The sequence below is a fragment of the Lynx canadensis genome, chromosome B2 (assembly GCF_007474595.2).
Source record: "Lynx canadensis isolate LIC74 chromosome B2, mLynCan4.pri.v2, whole genome shotgun sequence".
Classification (NCBI taxonomy): domain Eukaryota; kingdom Metazoa; phylum Chordata; class Mammalia; order Carnivora; family Felidae; genus Lynx; species Lynx canadensis.
Window position 1 is genome coordinate 87,749,818 of NC_044307.1, and position 22,477 is coordinate 87,772,294.

The window sequence follows — 22,477 nt, forward strand, 5'->3', positions numbered from 1 at the left end:
AGCCAGGACAAGGGGCCTGGTGGAGAAGAATCCTTAGACAGGAGCTGAGTTGGCATCCGGAGACACTATCCTCCACCATGGTGAGCACTGCCTATCACCCAGGCTTCATTCAGCTGAGCCCAATACAACTGTCACCTGTGCTAAAGCGTGTGCCAGCCTTTCTTCCCAGTAATGTCACATCACCTTCCAAGATGCAGCGAGAGAGGACCCATCCTTGCCATGAGAGGGGCCCATCCTGACCCTGTTGATGGCCTAGGACGTGTGCAAGCCCCCTGGATCAGAAGGTCTGTGGTAGTGGTGTGACGGGAAGTCTCAGGATCTGTATGTAGGGGAGACTGAAGGAAGCCAGCTTGAGATCCACCCTTGCCTTCCTGAGCCAGTAAAATGGAAAAACACATGATTACACACACAACTCTCTCCTGCCCTCCCTCTCTTCCTACTTGTACACAAACCAGATCATATCCCTATTGATTTTCAACCTGCTTTTTTTTTTCCCCTCTTAGTGATATATCTTTGGCATCAGTGTGTACAGATCTACTTAATTTCTTTTAGTGGCCACTTGGTATATTAATTATTTGATTTGTCTCCAAATGATGGACTCTAGGCCTCTCCCTCTCCCTTTTCATCTTTCCTTCTCTCTCTTCTGGATATTACTAAACTATCATGAGTGTCCTTCCACATAACTTTTTGCACTTTATTTGAGGTAACTGTTGTAGGAGGTCATGGAGATGATGTGACTGCTGGTTGAGAAGTCAATTGAGTTGGGTCCAGGCAAGTGGAGACTCCTCACCACCTCCTCTGTCCCTGGAAGGTAAATTCAGCCCACCTTTACCCATAGTGGGAGCCATTGCAAGGACATAGGCTTGGATGGTACACGTGATTGAACCCAGTCAGGGCCTCTGTATACACTTTTAAAGTTCTGGTAGGCCACCAGAGACAAGTCTCTTATGTAAGTTCCCTTGCTTAGTAAACCTGCCCCCTCACAATCTGGAATGTTCTGCCTCTTTTCTTTGGTCTCTCCTTGCCCTCCCTGTATGGGGGCCAGTTTGTGAACCAACAGTGACCCTAGGATAAATTCCTGCAAGTAGAATTGCTATACCAAAAGGTATATGCGTTTTTAATAAAGTGTAAATATTGACAAGTTGTCATCCAAAATGTTTGTATCCTCTTGCAATAACTCACAAGTCATTTACTCAGATTCTCTCAAACACAAGGTATTATCATATTCTTTACATCTTTGCCAACCTGATATATTAAAAAGAAACCTGATTTATTTTAAAATTTGCCTTACTCTAATAATGACTACAAATCCCTTTATATTATGTTTGTACTTACTTAGTACTGCAATTAAAATATTCTGTCTTGTGGGTAAAGACAATTTTCTATTCAGTATATTCAGCAAATACTTAGTAAACATCCATTATGTGTCTAGTTGATTAGACTGAATTAGACTGAAAACAACGTAAGCAACAACAATGCTTGGTACCAGAGAATGTGGCAGAAAATATACACAATAAAAATGTTAATGGCAAAAGATTTTCCCATGGTATAACTAGTTTTGAGTGATACTGGCTCCTGATGAATGCCATGAATTAGCTACAAAATGTACCCATATCTAATTGAATAAATTGAGGTGTTAGCCAGAGTTATTCCATATTTTCTGCTTGAAAACTGGATAATATCAGCCAGAAATCAAATTTGGTTTTGGCATAATTAATAATGATCTGTTCTCTCTAGAAGTATTAGAAATCTGGCTCAATAACTCTTTAATGTCATCACTGGTTTGTGACAGAAAACCATGACTCTGGCATTAAGAATGGCACTTCCTCATTTGCTATGGGACAAGGCAGCTACGACAGGTGTTTGTTCTGGAGTTGAAGAAGGAGCTATGCCATAGCTTTCTTTTATGACGTAGTTTTAGGTTGAAATCTGAGCTGTCTAGAGACAATTTCAACCCTGATCATCACAGAGCTGTTAAAAATACAGATTTTATAAAAGCTTGATAACAGTAGATTTATGCTAGGCTTTCGCATTTTGGTTCATGGACAAGCTGATGATAGATGGGGGAAAAAAGCTACAAAAATTTACCGTGTTCCAAAATGCTTCCTAAAGTGTGTTAAGAGGTAAGCTAAAAAAAAAAAAAAAAAAAAAAGTGTTCCATACTCAACAAAACTCTAGGATAGTTGTTTAAAAAAGTGAAAGAGGTTTCTTTATTACAAGATCTTAGTCTTTGTTTTTAATGTTTATAAATAAATAATGTTAATAAATACATAATTTATTTTGAGAGAGAGAGAGTGAGCGAGCACATGTGAGCCAGGAAGGGGCAGAGAGAGAGAGGGCTAGAAAGAATACCAACCAGGCTCTGTGCTGTCAGCACAGAACCAGATGCAGGGCTCAAACCCGCGAACTGTGAGATCATGACCGAAATCAAGAGTCTAAATTTAAACCGACTGAGCCACCTAGGCACCCCAAGATCTCAGTCTTTAATACAACAATGTGACAGGGACCCAGTTTTCAGTCTTACCCTAACTCATTTGACGGGCTCCCTATTTCCTGTGTGAATGTATGTTGTTTTTCAGACACCCAGGGTCCACTTTTTGTTCTCAAATCTGGTGGGGTTGTGATAACAGGTCCCTCCCTACCCCAGCTACAAGTTAGGACAACTGGAAGCTGGAATCTGAACCGGGAGTATCAAAGAACAATAGATTGGGGTCCACCCAAACAGCAGTGAAAGACATCCCATGATATTTCTGCCCCGATGTGATCCTGTTATCACGGTGTCTGTGCCCTTTGGGAACTAACTACTCTAACTCTTGCAGGTTTCCACGCCTGGTTGTATGTATTGGCTGCCCATAGATTCTTAGCACGGTTATCTTCCCATCAAATACCTTTTTGCTTAAATTCATTGGAGTAGTTTTTTGTCACTTTGCAATGAAAAGATCCACACTTTTTCTTTCTTTCTTTAGCTTATCTCTTATAATTTCACTAAATTGAAACAGAGACAATGTCTATTTATTGACAACTGAAAGCCCTACACCAATTACATTGCTTAACACATTCTAAGAGTTCAAAAAAAATTCTTGAACAAATGACTAGCCTTTCAAAGAACGGCTTTTGGGAAGTGTTGTTTTAAGCTATTTTCTCTATGAGGGAAAAGAGCATATATAATGGTATCCAACAGAGAAATACCTATTTGCTCTTCTAGTAACAGAGTATACTGGAATACACATTTGTGTTGGGTTTTGATTACTGTCTAACAAACTATGGAGTCGTCCAATATTTTAGATAAATAAAGGCTTTTTAATTTAAAAAATCTATACTTTAAATCAATCTTAAGGAGTCACTTAGGGGGAAAAACACCCTCTCCGAACTAGACATTTTAGTAGATATTTAACATATATTTTCTTAGTTCCTCAATATCCATGTATCAGTCAGCAATATTTATTGAGCCCCTAGTATGTGACTGGCATTGTGCTAGTGGGTAGGACTACCTATCACAAACAAGACAGACCCAGCTTGAGTAGTAAGAAACCTTACATAGTCACACAGATGGTGACTTGGTGGCATAAAGATTTTTGTTTTCTGTGTAATTGCAGTTATATTCTTTGTTCTATTTAACCATTTTAAATAAATACCTTCTATTTATTCCAAACAAACAGTTAATCTAATCAACAGACGGGTTTAAATACTTTTTTAATTTATTTTGAGAGGGAGAGAGAGAGAAAGAGAGAGAGAGAGAGAGAGAGCACACAAGTTGGATAGGGGCAGAGAGAAAGGGGAGAGAGAAAGAATCCCAAGCAGGGTTCACACCATCAGCACAGAGCCCGATGTGTGGCTCAAACCCATGAACTATGAGATCATGACCTGAGCCGTAACCAGTAATTGGACGCTTAATGGCTGAGCCACCCAGGAGCTCCTAGATGGTTTTAAATTTTTAAGTGTATTCAACTTAATAACAAATATTTTATGAATCTTAAAGAAGTGTTTATTGACACCAGTCATAGTCAGTATTTTGGGTTCAAACATGCTTTCACATTTATTCTTCTGGTATGAAACCACACCCCATGAAAAATAACAAATGCATATGAAAAATTCTAGAGAATAGCACTGCACCTAGTGTTTGTAGTCTGTCATTTGTCATTCTTCCCAGCTTCTATCCTGGGGTCCAAGACTGCTAGATAAGTAGGCCTCCAGTGCCCTAGAGTCTGGGAATGATGGACTGGAAGCCAGAGAGTCAGGCCCCAAGGTATGGGGCAGGGGTAGCAAACAGCCCCATAAAACCTGTGGGTCTGAAAGTGAAAAAATTGCCGAACCTCAAAAATTGTTTTGAGGCTAATGGAAATGTTGACACCTACAAGTAGATCAAGGCACTGTTCCTAGCTCAAGTGTAGAACACAAACCTGCCAGAGAGGAGGCTTAACCATTCTGTGAAATTCCATCTTTGTGGTAGTTTAAACCCTGAACTTTAAACAAAGCACAATTTACCCCAATTTAGTTTCATTTTTCTTATACCTGATGGCTTAACTCTGCATCCGACCAAGGTTTTCATTGCAAAAGTGGAATATGGAATATTTTTACCTATTAAAGTTGTCCACTTTGCTTCAGTGTGTGCTGTAAGCATGTTATACATAGGAATGACATCAATGACCCGCAAGTGGCACAAGAGTGGGCCAAGCCCTTAAGTTTAACAGAGGTTGTTGTCTGTTTACGGTGTTAATGCTGAATTAGCTGTAACCAAAATACCCTTCCTCATTTCTCAGGTTCAGGGCTCCCATCCAACCTTAAAGTTACCGTGAAGTCTTTCCCAACATTACCATAAAGCCATAGAGGGGTGGCTAGGAATAGTGGCAGTGTGAACTTTTCAAGTCAGTAGTGTCAGGGAAGCAGAGGGACAGCGCTCGAGGTCACACTGTCTCTTCCCGCCAGTTGCTCTCCAGCCATGGGAAGGGATTCTGGGAGCAAGTAGGTTGGGTTCTCGGGTATCGGTCACCACAGCTTCGGGCGCAGGCCGACTGTAGTTCTGACCCAGCTGCCCACAGCGCAGGTGCCAAAGAGCACGAAGTCGGGCTGCGCGGAGGAGGGGGACTTCCGGGGAGAGCGGGAGCGCGCGCTGGCTCGCCGTCGGGAGCGGGGGTGGGGGGTGGGGAAAGCGCGGCGTGCGCGCCTCCCCGGCGGCTGGTGTGGGAGGAGGGGAGCGTGCGCGCGGGCTGGCCGGCGCAGAGGGAGGGGGCGGGCGTGCGCGCTGGCTCGCCTGAGGCGGGAGGGGGCGGAGCCGCATCACGGTCTGAACCCGCCCGGGGGTCCGCCAAGGTGCGTCTCCAGGCAGACGCGGCCGCCTGGGGCAGAGCGAGCCGGGACGCGCCACCTGCGGTGCTGGCTGCTGCTTTTTATTTACTAGCAAACACTGTTTCCCCGCGGGAGAGTCCGGGAGCGCGCGGGCACACACATACACACACACACACACACACACACACACGCGCTCACTCACTGAACACACGCGCTCCCGCACACACATATACACACACGCTAGCGCTCTTGTCTTCACAACTGCATCCCCAAACCGTCAGTGCGAAGCTACTGCGGTTTCTCTTAACCTCAGCGTCGTGGGGGAGAAGCAGAGCCGTTGTGCATCAGGGAGCGCCCGGTGCCTGCGCTGCCGCCTCGGGTACATACATAACCCAGCAGACCGCTCACCCCATCGGGTAAGCCAGTCTCTCCTTGTAACCTGTTCGGGGTAGGTGCCTGTGGCCCGGAGGGAGGGGGTGGGAGGCCGCTGGTGCGCCAGTGGGGGCGAGACAGGAGTTAAAATTTCAGGGGTATGCGGCCGGTGCAGCTCTACCAGCGTCGTCTAGCGGGAGCAATTACTACTCCCGTTACTTATTCTACCAACCGTGGAGTTGCTCCCCCGCCTTCTCCCCTTCCCCCAGCCCGAGACGTACTGTGCTCTTTGGTTGCCAAGGAGACTTGCTGAAACATCAGCCTTGGGCCGTCTATTGAAAGAAGTAGTTTTTTAAAAAATGATGTTGTTATTTATTACGTTAAAAAAAATAAAATACACGCTGAGGGCCATGTGGTGATTTGGCAACCGTTAATATGTATTCTGGGCATGGTTTCATTCAACTTCAAGGAAAGCGGTAATGCGCTATATGGTATGCTTCAAAACGGATTCGTTAGACGGGGTTTTCAACGGATTGTGTCTTGAATCATAAAGTACTCCAATTTTGGAGATCTTATAAAGAACAATGAGTCCAGTGAAAATCCCCTTTCCCTTCTAATTCCACATTATATCCTGCAGTTCACTCAGGCATGATTATCTTCATATTAAAAGTAAAAGAGGAATTAATTGTGGTTCCTCGCACAAGGGTGGTCTATTGCAAATGGACCAGAACAGGAATACATAAGTGAATTCCTAATGTAAGGAGAGAGCATTCACGACAGAAATCTTTGCTAACATTTCTGTGGGCACTGCAACATTATTTAAGTGCAGTTGTCTGCACCTCTGCCCATTTGTGAGAAGATTCTGTCTTATTTCAAGGGTCTTATGTTTTTGTTTTGTTTTGGTTTGTTTTTTTTTTTACATATATCTATATGTTGATAGATATAGGTGTAGAATTTGTGCCATGGCTTATTACTGCAGATTCTAAGGTTTTGGAGCTTCTATTGAAATGTTGAGAGGAGGGAGGCACAGAGAGAGCCTCATAGATCCTTTTGTGTTTTTTGTTTTGTTTTGTTTTGTTTTCCTGTTGGACCAGATCATTTACCAGAGCACTGGGTGAGGCCCAGGGAGGAGATCAATGCTCATATCTCACAGGAACCCCTAATGATGGGGCTGTGAGTTTTACTTTGAGGCCTTAGGTGCCTAGTGTGTGAACTTTCAACAGCCCTTGAAGCGATCAGCAATCCAGTAATTACACTTTGCACTAATTTCATACCTTCATTACAAACAGAAAGGACCTACTAAAGATCCACTGACATTCGGTAATACATTTCGTTTTTCTTTGATATTTGTTCATCTTCTTACCTTTTATTAAATGAGGCAAGGAAATATATCAAATTCTTTTTATTTAGATATTAAACTGTGTCATACAGAATAGCAATATGAGGAACAAGGAAGCCAGTAACAGCTGAGGTAAGTAGAGGGGATTTATACAAGTGACAGGGGACTGGGAAATGAATAAAGATGACAAATATTTTATATTACAGTTTACGAAGTACTTTTCCACTCTTCTTTTTTATTCCCCACAACAACCTGATGAGGTCAAGGGATTAGCTTCAGGTTAAAAATGAAGGGACCCAAGACTCAGAGCTTGTGGAAGGTCACAGAGCTAGTGAATGGGGAAGCCCTTTTTGGATCCAGGTTCTTTGCTTTAAAAAAAAAAAACAAACCCTGGGTCTGCATTTCCAGTGCACAGGTAAGATAAAGGAGTGGAGCAGGCCCAGTGGTCCTGCCATGTGGGAGGGGGGGTTGTGGATTGTGGCCTGTGGAACATGAAAACCACTATTAAAAGGGCAGCTCCAACGTGCCTGTAGCTGATTGTTGCCACCCTGGTTGTAAAACAAGGGAATCAGAAGCTTACATGTTTTTATGTGGTGTCCTTAATTTTATAAACTGTAAGGACCACACTAAAAATGTATTTGGGTCACATGTGGCCTGTGGCCTGCCAGTTGCAATCTATAGCTACTGAGCTCTCATTCAGTTCTTAACTATTTTTCTCTTACAGAATACTGATGTGAGCAAATACATCCATCACTGTAAGAGTGATTAGGAGTTTTCTGGTTTTGATAGTAAGTCTAAAAAATGTGCCATATCCTTTCTTCAATAAACAGGTCCAAGTTTGTTTTTTAGAGTTCCTCGGTCTCTCTCTTATACCTCAGAGAAAATAAAAGAAAATGAAGTGCTCCAAAAGAGGATTTTTTTTTTAAACTGGTGAAACAAAAGCATTTATAATTTAAAACTTCTTGTGTTCCTGGGTTAATTTTTTTTTTTCTGGGCACATATAATAAAGTATAGAAAAAGGAGATCAGGTACCTGACATTGTAGGTGGAGGTAGAATAAAAAGTTGGTCAGAAAAAGGAGCATCCTGGGGCGCCTGGGTGGCTCAGTTGGTTAAGCGTCCAACTTCAGCTCAGGTCATGATCTTGTGGTTTGTGAGTTCCAGCCGCACATCAGCCTCTGTGCTGACAGCTTAGAGCCTAGAGCCTGCTTCAGAGTCTGTCTCCCCCTGTCTCTGCCCCTCTTTCGCTTAAGCTTTGTCTCTCTCTCTCTCTCCCTCAGATGTAAATAAACATTAAAAAAGAAAAAAAGAAAAGAAAAAGGAGCATCCTGAGCCTTTCAGTGAAAACCTGTTATTAAGGCTTTAGGTAATTTGCTAAAAACCCACCACAGAATACTGCAGTATTCCAAAGGGGGGGGGGGGGTGGAATACCATAAACGGGAACTCCCAAAGGATATTCACTCCTAGCACACTGACATAAAAAATATTGTTTACTTCTTAAATAACAGCATCTTGTAATAAAGCAAATACCTTTTGAAAAGCTGCCATTTTCTTATGTTTCTACTGATACTACAGAGATGTCAGTGGATTTCACTGAAGCAGACCTGGTGGGGTCAGAAAGTAGTTATTTATGTCATTTCTTTTGTGGATCCAAAAAGATGTAGTTAAAAAAAAAAAAGCGAAGATTTGAACAGTGGCTTCTAAGAGTTCTCTTATTTTAAAATCTCCCTCTAGAAGGATGCTTTCATAGGAAATGCATTTCAGTTTTCAATTCCTGGAAGTATGTTGCACCTCTAATAAAGAGCTATGGAAATGTTGGTTAATACTAACATAACTAAGTCTTAGCTTGGCCCTGTGGGGAGAACAACTCTGCCCTCAAGGAATCAGAGCAAACAAACTTACTGTTCCTGGTAGCTTCCACTTTTACGGCTTCTTTCATGTTTTCCGTGTTTGGAAGACTACTATCTATATTGTCTCCCTAACGTCCTTGTAAAGTAGGGATTTTATTTCCATTGTATAGATAGAGAATCAGAGACTGTGGGAAGTTACACCAGACCCATGAAAGACAGCTTCCAACCTCAGTAGCCCTCCTCACTTCACACCTCTCCTTCTCTGCTGATTACCTAAGGGAAGTTATAGACATGTACATAATTGTGATTCTCAGGCAGTTGTGTGTTAAATGCTAAGATACAGGTACCAGATTCTGTAGAAGCCCAGATACAGGAAAAAAATGAAAAAGTACTCTTATTGTAGAGGTCAGATTATTCCTGTGTAGGAGGAGGATTAGTGCTGAACCTTGATGGCTGGGTCTGATTCTAGTAAATGAAGATCCTGTCAGCGATGGAAAGGAAGCGACAGTCAGTTGGAAATGTGAGTTGAGAGGATGATGCTCATGATATCTAATATTGATGAGCTCATCATTGTTGCTGAAGGGATGACACAAGCTGTGTGGTCAGAAATATGGTCTCCAAGATGGAGTGCAGCAAGAACATGGAAGTAGGGGTATGTGGCAGGGGGTGGAGGAAGACAGGGTGGTGAAGGAGACTAGCAGAGAGTTGTAGACATGGGGGAGAATCTGGAGACGATAGTACTGATTCTTCTTAAAGACTGACATAGGGCAAGGGATGAACCAAGTACTAAATTCTCTATGCAGAGTCCGGTAAACAGTAAATACTCATTAACTATTATGGTGTGCCTGTATTCTTAAAAACATTTTTTTTTAATTTTATTCTAGAGAGGAGGAACACAAGCAGGGGAGAGGGACAAAGGGAGAGAGAGAGAAAGAGAGAATCCCAAGCAGGCCTCTCGCTTAGCACAGAGCCTGACACCGGGCTAGATACCCTGGGATTGTGACCTGAGCCAAAATCAAGGGTTGGTCACTCAACTGACTGAGCCACCCAGGTGCCCCAGTGTGTCCATATTCGTAACATCCAGCATCTGGCACCTGACTTCCTCTCATGATACCGCTTTTATGTAGAAAGAAAGTGTACACAGATATTTTACATGAATTCAGTTGGAGTTGGACAACTATCTGGAGTTTCAAGTATGGGCAGGAGATTGTGCAAATTAGATGAGAGAAGACCATGTCAGTGGAGACATTTTCTCTTAGCAGGGCCATAGATTTAGAGGTCAGGGAGGCTCTTGCAGATGCAGATTGTGATGTTGGATACACCTTTGATGAAGTCTCATATCTATGGGGCAAGTGAGGAGAAATTTAAGCTGCTTGCTAGCTCTTTGAAAATAGACACTCAAACCCAGGGTGACAAATAAATGTACTCTGTTCTTGGTCTTGCTTAGGTCAGTATTTTTGTTACCTGAATGAAGATATGAAAAAAAAAATGTGACAAGCAAGCAGAAAGATTTGTATTCGAGTACTAGATCTGCAGTGAGTGGGTAGGATGGTGGGCACAAGGTAACAGGAGGAAATAAAATAGAAACGTGTCATAGCTAGCCAGAGTCTAGCACTGAGGACACTTGGCACGGTAGGAGTTTGCTTTAAAGTTGGGGGGATTTAACTCCCATCAAGTATGATGATTTGCTCTTCACGGATATATGTGGAAAGTAATGGACACTATTCAGAGCCAATGATGTGAGGAGTCCCCCTTTCTTATTTAGCCTGTTGGTGACAGTGACTGTAGACCAGTGGAGAGAATCTCTGTGTTAGGTAGTACCTTACTCCCCTTTCCTTGCCCTTATATAACTGGCTGATGTTATTTTGGAATTTCTTCCAGAGTGGAGACTGGAATTTGTGAATTTACCTTAGAACGTCTTACTTCCCCTCTTACTGGGGGTTAATAGATGGAATTTCTTTTGTTCACCATCTCCTGGTCCTGTCACGTCTACGTCTAAGTGGGTCCTTCAATTCACATCGCCTTCTTGCTGAGATCTTTCCTAGGCTGAGGAAGTGCTGAACTTGAGTTTTTTTTTGTTCTTGCCTTATTTCAGATGCACACTGCAATGCATTAATGCATTTCATTGAATTCGATTTAGACATACAGCACAATAAACTTTGGTGAGATTTTTAAAATAACTATATGTAAAAATGGTTTTGTAAACTTGCTTTGGAGTCAGATTAGTTCCGCATAAAGCGAAACCACAGAAAGCTGTAAGTTTGTCTAAATTAGTTCTGTAAGGTTGAAATTACCGACCTGATAAGATGATTTTTAAATGAAGAAGGAAAATCTTTGGCAGTTTTCTTAGACTCTTGACTTTCTCCTACATGTTTATTTGAGGCATAATATATTCCTCTCTTCATGCCAGATGAGCCAGTTCCAGCTACTTAGAAACAGGGCTCCAGGGCTCCCCCACTCCCCACCACCACTTCCTCCCCCAAACCCCGCAACCGGTTTGGCATACAGGATATGGATCGAATAACTAGTCCCATCCTGGCTGAGTGCTTCAGTGGGAACACATTCAGTGCTAATGGGACAGACTCCAGGAGCAGTGGAGGAGGCATTTTGCAATTTTTTATGACATAAGTTCTGGTACTTCATTTAAATCATCACTTAGAAGCCTTGTTATTTGTGAGTTCTAGTTCTTCACTTGTATGTGCAGGGGAGCATGGCTCAGCCCGCAGAACATGAGCCTGGGGGCCCGGATTTGAATCCTAAATCTGACACTTCCTGGCTCTGTTGTCTACAGTCTGGCTACATATGCCCTCCAGGTCCCATTTTCCTCATCTGTAACATGGGACTTCTATTACCTAGACTGTAGGGCTATTCTGAGATTACATAAAATATGCATGCAGCGCAATACCTGGTGCATGATACAATCTTGGTGCTGCCTAATTCCCCCTGCCTCTCCGTACTGCCCCGCCTTTGCCTTCCTCCAAATGAGGGTAGGATACACTTAAGTTTCATGTACCATATAAAATGTCTTAACCTGGTCTGCCAGCCTTACGGAGGAGCTAGCCTCTTAGTGTAATGGAGTTTTGAATGAGTGGTGAGCTGCTTGGGTGGGCCCCCAAGGGAGAGAGACCTGTGTCTTGGTGTCTTTCCCGTCTGGCAAGCTATCTTCCCCTGTTTTCTACTCATCCTCGAGGCTCAGCCTGGCCACAGGAAAAAGGAGGGAGGGTCCCTTTCCTCCTGCCTAGGCAGCTCACTGAGGGCTGTATAATCGGGTTTCCTCAGGGGTCCCCTTGTGCCCCCTGTGGAATTAATAATAGCATCCGGGACCTGGTCAGTACAGACCTCCTAGCCTTTCTGTGAGGTCACGGTATGGTTGCCTACATTCTTCTAGACAACTAGGGGTTTCCCTTCATGGGGAATTATGTAAATTTTATGAAAAGGTCAAGAGCTCACCAGGCTCAAAGAAAAAACTCCTCAAATTCACTTTCAACTCAGATAGGATTAAAGGCTTCCCAAAGAGAATACTTTCTAGTCAAGTCGTTTTTTTCCTTTGTTCTCTGTACTGCTATCCGCCCTTCCCCCAACTCCCACCAAGCAACAACTCCTCCTCACAAACGGTAATTTTTCTACTTTTTCACATCATCTAGTTCTCTGACTACCTAGGAGTACAGATGAGGTCAGCGTGTCCGGACTTTTTTCAGGGTCACCCCCCCCATAGCTCGTGGTCTTGGGGGTAGTCCAGACAGCAGTGGGACCTTCAAGCAGTGCATTGCACTGGTGACTTTTGTGGCAGTAATAACAAAAGTCACTTACGAGAAGGTAACCTGAACAGTAAAGTTTAGGAATCCATATACCAAGCTAAATTTTGATTTTATCCTATCATCAATCACAAAGCACATCTTTTCAGAAAAGACTATTTCATGTGCTACGTGTGCTCTGGTGTGTTATGTATGGATGTACTTATTTCAGTGTTTAACTGTGTTGCAATTTAATAATTAAGATGTATTTTTAGGAATTGGTGAGTAATATTAATTCACATACCTAAAATAAAAAAGGCTTAGGGAATTGCTAATGCTAAATTTGTGATCGATTGTCAAGGTTAGAATATCCTTTACCCGTTTCTTTTATCACTGTGGGTCTGGAAGAGAACATAGTAAAACTAAATTCAAAAAGGTTTGATGGGAAGTGGGTATTAATTACAGTGAAGTGTGGATTCTACAATGAAAAATACAGTAACCAAGATGGCATCAGTGCCAGATCTTGTGTTTGCATTGAATTCATAAACCAGCAAAGTTAGAAAATTATATTACTAAGAAAAACATGTCTCCTTTAAATATGAAGATATTTTCAACCACTCCCCAAGCAATGGCTATGGTTATTACTTTAGAAATTTAGGTTCATAATTGAGGTAGATATCTGAATGGAAGAGATTTATTTTGGTAGAGTCCCTCTTTGACTTGCTTCCTCATCTGCTCTGTTTGACATTCCCCGAAAGGAGACATTTTTTTAATGCTGTCTCTGTGATAGGCAGTAGTGTAGATATAATCCAATAACCCTTCGGCTTCAAAGAGTCACTAGTCTTTCCCAGACTGATGATGTCCACGAGCTGATATGGCTGATTGGTTTTTCAAGAATTCAAAGCCTAAAGAAATATGGAATGAAGGTTTTGGTTCTTTTTTCTATGAAAACATTAATTACCTACAATCTGATTTAATTTGGGCATAGTTTATCTTCTTTGGCTTTGGGTCAAAGCTATTTATCATTTCTTGAAGGTATTTAATATCACCTACAGATAGAGTTTCCTAATTGATCAAACGTCATTTGAGAAACTCATGCACAGCCCCTTAGGCCTTTCTACACAGCATTTAATTAGACTTTTTATTGAAATCCTAATTTGTGAATCTTAGTGTCATCTGTAGGGTTTTATGATAAATTTCCCTTCTCTGACCTTGTAATCTTTTACAAAGTTGTCCATTTTTGATTTCTGTGTTTCATGGTGTTCACTTAGTGTTGCTCACATTGTGTTGATAGCTTTAAATGAAATATTAATGTATATGATGTATGTAACTGTCAGTGGGTTTGCAGATGTGGGTGGAATTCTTTGGCCAGCACATTCTCTCCTGGCTCTAATGGTGTGGTCAGCATGGAATTAGGACAGGAGGCATTAGTTATGTGGTTTAACTGTGTAGTACCAAAAGCACTACCTATTGTCTGTGAAATTGAGGATGTTCTTTACCTCTGGACCTAATGGGGCATAAAATTCCCGGAACCTCTAACTATGTGCCTTGATTCGTGTATTTTTCTTTTTTTTTTTTTTTTTAATTTTTTTTTCAACGTTTATTTATTTTTGGGACAGAGAGAAACAGAGCATGAACGGGGGAGGGGCAGAGAGAGAGGGAGACACAGAATCGGAAACAGGCTCCAGGCTCCGAGCCATCAGTCCAGAGCCCGACGCGGGGCTCGAACTCACGGACCGCGAGATCGTGACCTGGCTGAAGTCGGACGCTTAACCGACTGCGCCACCCAGGTGCCCCATGTGTATTTTTCTTTTTGGTCACTGTGTTATTAGAGTTCTTCTGCTTCCTCTGTATTCACCTCTTTTTGAAAAACCATATCCTGTGATTGCTTCAGAATTTTATTGCCATCGTTCTTTGTTCATATGTGAACTTTCAGTGCTTCAATCAGCAGCTGTTGGTTACTGTTCCTTTTTTTTGATTAATAGATAGAGGAAAGGATGTAAGAGGACCTCTTGTATCTCAATATTAAGTGAGCCCACCTAATGGATTGGACGCACTGTTAACCAAGATACTTAGGAAGCTTGATCTCACTGACTCAGGAGCTTTCTTTTAGGATCAGGTGCCTCTCCTTACCTGGAGCCTCATGGTTGACCTCAGGGATGGGAGTGTATTGACAGTTTCAGGAGAGGGTCTTTCTCTGTGATGGCATGGCACCCCCCAGTATCTCAGCCAGGAAGGAGGATCGTCTCATGGAAGGCAGCCGCAATTCTCTCCCTGGCCAACTTCCAGGCTTCCTACATGGCAGTGCCAGAGTTGAGAAGGCCTTTTCTCAAGGCTGTTCTCACAGAACAGAACAGAAAATCCCTCACTGGTAGTATTTCTGTGGAGTGAGGTGACGGTGACGCTGGGGGCAGGCACAATGACATGGTTTGGAAGAGCAAGGGGACTCAGAGTCAGATGTCTTGAGTTTTCAGTTCTGCCTGGGCAGGCTTGATCTCAGAAGTCTGTATCTCCTTCTGTATACACTGGGATAGCATTAAGAATCATGAGAACAACATAATGTATTTTTTAAATGCTCTGTTTATGTTAAAAAAGCTCCGGTAGTGCTTTTGAGTGGTCATTCTGGAATGTTGCTTTAGAAAATGATACATTCTGGGATCTTGCTTTAGAATATTATGTATTATCACTGTTCTACAAATGAGTCTAGCCCGGAGGTTTGCAAAGGGTCCAGTCCTCAGAATGACCTAGAATTGTTTTAAAAATGTAGATTCCTGGAGCCTCCTTGTTTATTGTGTTTGAGTCTGCGTTGGTGCTGAGCAAGTGCATATTAAAAAACTTTCCCTGAGTGATTCTCACGGTAGGTCTAATTTGGGAGCTGCAAGCCTAGAGCACAGTGGCCTGCTCACACTCTTTTTCTTATTCCTACCTCCCTAGAATTATCCATGCCACCTGGATCTGGGCCTCAGCTTTCTTGTCATCCACACTCAAAATAGCAAGTCAGATCAGTTCTGAGGTCACATAGCTCTCTGGATACTCAATGAACCTTTACGCATTGCAGGCAGTTCTTTACTAAACAAGTGCCCCGTCTTGATAGAAGTCACAATGTGTGATTAATATCTTCCCTGCTAAAATAGGGAAGTTCTAAATTTCCACTTGGATTTGTGTACAACTAATCAGGTGTATTGCTGTGGAGAGCATCTTTATAAATGTCCTCATTATAATGTCCAACATCGAAGTTGTTAGATGGGTTTAAAAAATGTACATGCCTGTATAAGATAAAGTCAGATGCTTTTAGTTTATAACTTTTTAGACTGAGACCATTGATGGTGATTACACGGAATTATATGAGCCAAATGGAGAATGCTGTTTCTCCTGTGCATGAAATTTTATGAGTCATTGATCTCATAGGTCAGTAGTGAACTGCAGCAGAATAGTGTAAGGTCTTTATGGCAGGATTTTGGGAGCAGAGAAGTTACAGTTTTGAATTGTCATTCGCTCTTTATTTTTGGGAGGGTTCAGAAGGTGCTGTGCAGGTTTTTAATAGGCTTTTAAATGTAATTTCTGTTCTTAGAGACTGAAATAGGCTGAAATAGTATGACTGTGTATCTCTTGTGCCTCAGGGGAAGGAATTTTGTGACCTTCTTAACTATCATGAACTTAAAGCATCAAAATATTTCTATTATCAGGAATTTGGGGAAGATAGGCAAACTGTTTAAGCACCCATATATAGATAAGGAAATGAAGAAACTTGTCATTAGACAGCTTATGGAATTATAAATGAATTTTAGACATCTATGAAAGTGATCAGGGTTTTGCATGGTGAGAATGTTGCCTAATTACAAGTTTAAGAGAAGTCATTTTGAGGTGTGTCAGTGTATGAATGAAAGGCACATACCATACTTATATATTTGCCCCTCCTAATTTAATTAATCATCAGTATAGCTCTTTGGTGGTTTCTCTGACACCGAGTTAGGATAAACCAGCTTAATCCCTATTGCAGGAAAGTACCCCCCCGCCCCCGCCGGAAAGTTTTTAATACAAATATTTTTGAATTGAAGAAAAAGATTTTTTGACCTAAAGAATGACCATTTCAGAATTGGAATTGTTGTATTGAGCTACCTTCTAGAAAACCAGGTAAAACGCTTCGTTTACAACTTTGCCCAAAACAGGGTTAGGGTATATGTTTCTGCCTCTTATGTCAAGGACAGGAGAGAGAGAGAGAGAGAGAGAGAGAGAGAGAGAGAGAGAGAGAATGAGAGAGAATCAAGGAGAGGGAGAGAGAGAGAGAATGAGAGAGGGAGTAAGAGAAAGGAGAGGGGTGAAGATAACTGTAAAATTCATTTACCATCAGTTAGTAAATTGAGACTGCAGCCTCATTAGGTGGTTAGCATTTGGCCATTCTGCCAAAATCATCTTTTTGGCCATCTGTGCCAAATTATAGGAAGTAATGGCCTTGGGCACAGCTGCTGAGTCTAATTTGTATTTCTAACTCACGTATTAATGATAATGATCACATAGAGAAGTCTGGTGGCCAAATGTTCAGAATAAATGGAGAGAATCAAACACACACATAAATTTAGAAGTGCGAGAAGGAAAAATTGCCTTTCATGAAATGAGAGTATTACTTAAATCTCTAGATAGGAATCCAACCTTTCCTACCTTCATCTCTTTATAGTAGCTTTCTTCCAAGGAGAAATAACTCACCAGAGAGATTGACCTTGAATTTTGGCACTTCTTTGTGATGCTTCATGAATTTTGCTCTAATGTTGATATTTTTATAGGAGGTGGATTTCATTAAAGTATCCCGACATCCTTCAATTAGTGCTTTTTCCAGCTCAGCTGGATCCTTTAGGAAGAATTGCTCAGGGATGAGTGACTGCCATTTGGGGTCACTGCACTTTTATTAGTTAGCTTGGACCACCAGCAGCACCTTTCCAAGCAGGTTAAGACTAATGTCATTAGAAGTATAATTGAGAAGTTATATAAGAAAAGCTGTTTAGCCATCCTCAGGATACAAGAAAGACCAAGAATTAGGATTTTAAATAAACATTTCTACGTTTTGCATGGCCAACTCATTTTTCTAAAATACTTTAACTGATGAATGTATTGGAAGGAAACTCACCCTATAGTGATGATGATCTTTAAAAGAAAGTTGTCAAAATTATGGGAAGTAATTTAGGCTTAAATAACATAGCAGAGTGACAGAATTCCTGATACATGCTTTTAAATTTGCTTCTTCCAAACCTGCCTCATCCAGGGTCTCTGCATCTTTAGTTGCTCAAACCCCAAACCTTGGAGCCATCCTTGGTTTCCTTCTCTGACAACTCCTCTATCGAAGCAGCGAGGAAGTTCTGCTTGTTCTACCTTCAGTACTCCCAAATCTGACTGTTTCTCACCACCTCACCACATCCTTGCTACCACTGTTAGCCCAGTCAGCATCACTTCTTGCTTGACTTACTGCAACAGGTTCCCAGTGGGTCTCCTGTGCCTTGCACTGATTCCCCTCACTGCAGTGGCCAGAGTGATCCTTTCAACACCTGACATAGGGTGTGTTACTCTTTTGCTCAAAATTGCAATAGCTTCCATCCCAAGAACCAATACCCTCTGCACCATCTGTCCTCCCTCTTATTCCCTGTCCTTACCTTCTATTCTTTCCTTGTCCACTCCTGCTCTAGTCTCGCTGGCCTTTTCTGCTTTAGAACCTGTGCACATAGTTCATGGCTCTCTGTGCCTGGAGTGCACCTCCTCCTGGCTATCCCCGACTCATGCCCTCACCTTCCTCAGGCCTTGCTCAGAGGTTACCTTCAGTGTAAAGCCCTCTGTGAGCACCCTATTTTAAAACTGCCAGCTACCCACCAGCCCCTGCCCCCACTCTCAATTCTCCATGTCCTGTATTACTGTTCTTCCGCAGCTCTTACTGCTTTTGAAGAATAGTTTTACTGAGAGATAATTTGTACACCATAGAGTTAACCCACTGTATTGAAGTACAGTTTCGATAATTTTTAGTAAACGTATATAGAGTTGTACAGCCATTAATACAATCCATGTTTAGAACATTTCCATCACCCCAGTAAGTTCCCTCGCGTTACCGAACACAAAGGTCTGCTGCTTGGCACGTCAGCCAGTAGACAGCCTGAGTCTCTTGGTTTGAGCAAAAAGTATTTGCAGCAAGTAAGGAGATAGTTCTCAAAGAACTGTCTTCTTTTGGGGTTAGTGCAAGAAGCTTTTACTCAGTGTGCTAGGGGAAGGAAGCTTGCTGCACGAAGGAATTTATACATATTTTGTTACTGAGGCACTTCTATTCAGCTGCGCATGCCTAGCATGTTAACATGCCAGTGCATATGTTGTACACTCATAAAAAAAGGAAAACCCCACCCATTGGAGATCTTAGTATTAGAATGAGCTAAAGGTAACTTCAGGGCAACTCAGGGGGCATCTGCTCATGTCCTCAGCTCCAATCTGGCTCTAGCTGGCACGCTCAAGGGAGGTAAATGATGAAACACCTGTGTATATGTCTCCTCGGTGAAGCTTCTCATCTTGCACAACAGACACATTCTTTGCCTGCTCTTGTCCCTTCCCACTCTTCGCCTCTGCTGATTGCTTGCAGCCCTCTGATCTGAGTAACTCCCCATTGGGTCCCAGCTAACCCTTATACCCATTTATAGTTAGGCCCAGTCCCTGGTCATCCTGGGGAGCCTCCATTCTGTGTCTGTATTTGTCTTTCTAAATACTTAAATACTGATCTTAACTCACTTTGTACCAGCAGTGCTTAGCACTCTGCTCAGCAAATGTGGGTTAAAGGAGCAGCATGTCAGTGTAAAATTAAAATACTACCATATTTCATGTGTGTCGGACTTTATTTGCAGATAACTGGTATGCTATCTTAATATTCAGTGATCAGGGCCCCTCTGTTTCTCCTTCCTGGTATCTTGAGAGTCCTCTCTCCTTCAGATCTGGTGGCTGCTCTCGTGATTCAGATCCTCAGCACTGCAGCTTTCTTACTGGTCTCTCCGTGCCAGTTTCTGATTTCTTCCACCCCTTGCTGTGGACGCTGTTGGAGTGTTACCTTTAAAAACATGGCTTCCATTATTATCTCCCTCTCCTTTCTAAAAACCCCCAGTGACTCTCTAAGACCTATGGCTTACTTAGTCTCAAAATGGATTTCCCCACCCACCTTCTGATTCTTCTGGATATTTATAGATGTTTATACACAAAACCTAGTAAAGGTTCTGTATATAAACATGCTTTTAGGAAATACTGATTTCTAGGCAACCTCCAGTATCGTGTATGTCTGATTCTTCCTAAGCCTCTTTGTCAGGTAATACATACTTTATTTAAACACACACACACAAACACCCACACCCACACCCACCCACCCACCCACACACACACACACACACACACACACACTTACAAAACACTTGAAGCCTGTGCAGTTGACTATTGAAAGGAGTCCAATAATTTTGTCTGTATGTTTTCCCAAATTGGGTATTTTCACAATTTTTTAAAATGTTTATTTATTTTTGAGAGAGAGAGAGAGAGACAGAGGATGAGCAGAGGAGGGGCAGAAAGAGAGGGAGACACAGAATAGGAAGCAGGTTCCAGGCTCTGAGCTGTCAGTGCAGAGCCCAATGCGGGGCTCAAACTCACGAAACCATGAAATCATGACCTGAGCTGAAACCAAGAGTCGGACACTTAATTGACTGAGCCCCTTAAGTGTTTCTCTTCCCACTGGTGTAGCAAAGGAAATTTCTAGGGTTAGTTCCATTAGTTTTGTTTTGGAAACAAAACAACATGTGTCTGGCCAAGGCCCTCTAGCATCAGCATCAGTCCTTAGCTCTCTTTGGTTCACTGTTCCCTGCCAGAGGGTACTGGAGCAGGACAGGGTCTGATAGTGGAGAACTTTTCTTCTGGGTTCCAGCCTTCACATATGCTTCTCATGTGCTACAGACACCACATCCGACTTATTCCCTGCTGTTGTTACTGCTTCTGGCTGTTACTGTTACTGTTCTACTGTTACTGCTTCTGGCCCTTCTTGATGGCTAGTGATTTTGAAACTGCTTTTGGATTACATTGTTCCCCAGCCACTTATGTCCTCCGCAGCCAGTAGGCTTTGGCTGTTTGCAGCTGCCCTTCTATGTGCAGCCACAGCGGCAGCAGTGGCGGGCGCGGGGGGGGGGGGGGGGTGGGGGGTGGGGGTGGGGAGGTGGGGGAGGTGGGAGGGAGGGTATCAATTGAATGGCTTTGAAGACAGCCTTAAGGCTGAATCCTGGTTCTTTCATTTACTGGTTGTTTGGTCTTGGGAAAGTTATTTATCTCCTGGAACCGAGTATCCTCATTTGTACCGTGGGACAGTTACACCTATTCTGCAGTATAAATGTGGATCAGGTATAATAATATATCTAAGGTTCCTTGCCAGCACAAGGTAGACATTCAGTCAATTTTTGCTGTCTAGTATTAAGGTTATCCTTAAGCAGAAGCAGGAGAGCCTGGGGAGCTCATGGTTTCTCCTTTTTCATTGAGGAGAACAAGCCTTTCTTCCCATTATTACCTCACCCTGGGTGTGGGGGTAACGAGAATGTAGGCAATCTCATTTTGACCACCACCTATGATTCCCACTACCCAGTCTCTCAGTCTCTAATGCTAATGAGCAGCTTTGACTCATGGACCACACCTTATCTGCTTGGCTGAACCCTATCCCCCTCCATGCTCACATTTCAGGATGAAAGCTATAAAAGATGTTGTGTTGTTGTTGCTTCTTGAATATGCTTATAGAGGCATTGCCAGTTTTCTCATTAATATTTATTCTGTTCTGTCAAGAATGCTCATTCAACACATCGTTACTGGGCATCTGTTGGGAAATCAGGCACTGTGCCAGGTGCTGATGAGTCAGTGGTGAACAAGACAGATCAGATCTTTATCGTCTTGGAGCTGACACTCTAGTAGAGGAGATGGACATTCATCAAATGATCTCATAAAGAAAGGGTAAAATTGCAGTTGAAGTAATTGCTGAGAAGAAGAGGTTTGGGGTGTTACGAAGATTGTAAAAAAGGTTTTGAGCTGCTCTGAGGAGGTGGTGAGGAATCCTTCCCTGAGAAAACAGGGTGAGGGGTCTGAAGGATGTGACAAGTTAATGAGGTGAAAGCCAGAGGATAGAGAATGCTTCAAGCAAAGGAGAAAGAAGTCCTATGCAGAGGACCAATGCAACACTGGGAGGAAACATGGCCACAACAAGGTACAGGGGTGGACAGAGAGCCAGGGACAATGTCGGGGGAGATGATGCTGGAACAGGGGGATGGGCAGGACCATACCTGGGCCTATCATGATACCAGTCTTTATCCTGAGAACAGTGGGCAGCCATTGAGCAAGAGTGACAGGACCTGGAAGGCTAGCAATGGCTTGTGATTGGAGGAGAACACTCCTTGAGTATAGGAAGGCATTGGAGTCCATTTTTCTGGTTCATATCAGAGATCTATAGCTCATCCTGGAGAGGTGGGGTTAGAGAAAAAGAAGAGACCATTTAAGTTCTGTTTAAGAAGTAGAAGTTTTAGGCCTAGGTGATGGAGTAGGTATTGAGAATGAGGGAGACAAACCTAGTGACTCCTAACATCTACGTGGGTGGTGGTGCCATTCCATAGAGCCGTATGGGGGACGGCACATGTGCGTGGATGGTGGTACATATCTGTACAAGTGTGTGATGGTGACATTTCATGCAACTGGGTATATGCTGGGGCTATTCATCGAGAAAGGAATTCTACAAGAGGAACAATTTGGGGGAGAGGTGAGATGGGGAAAGAAATTGCCAGTGCAGTTATGGCAATATCAAATTTGAGCTGTCTTGGAGATGTTTAAATGATGTCAAATAGGAGGTTATTGTATGTTTGGACATCATAGAAGA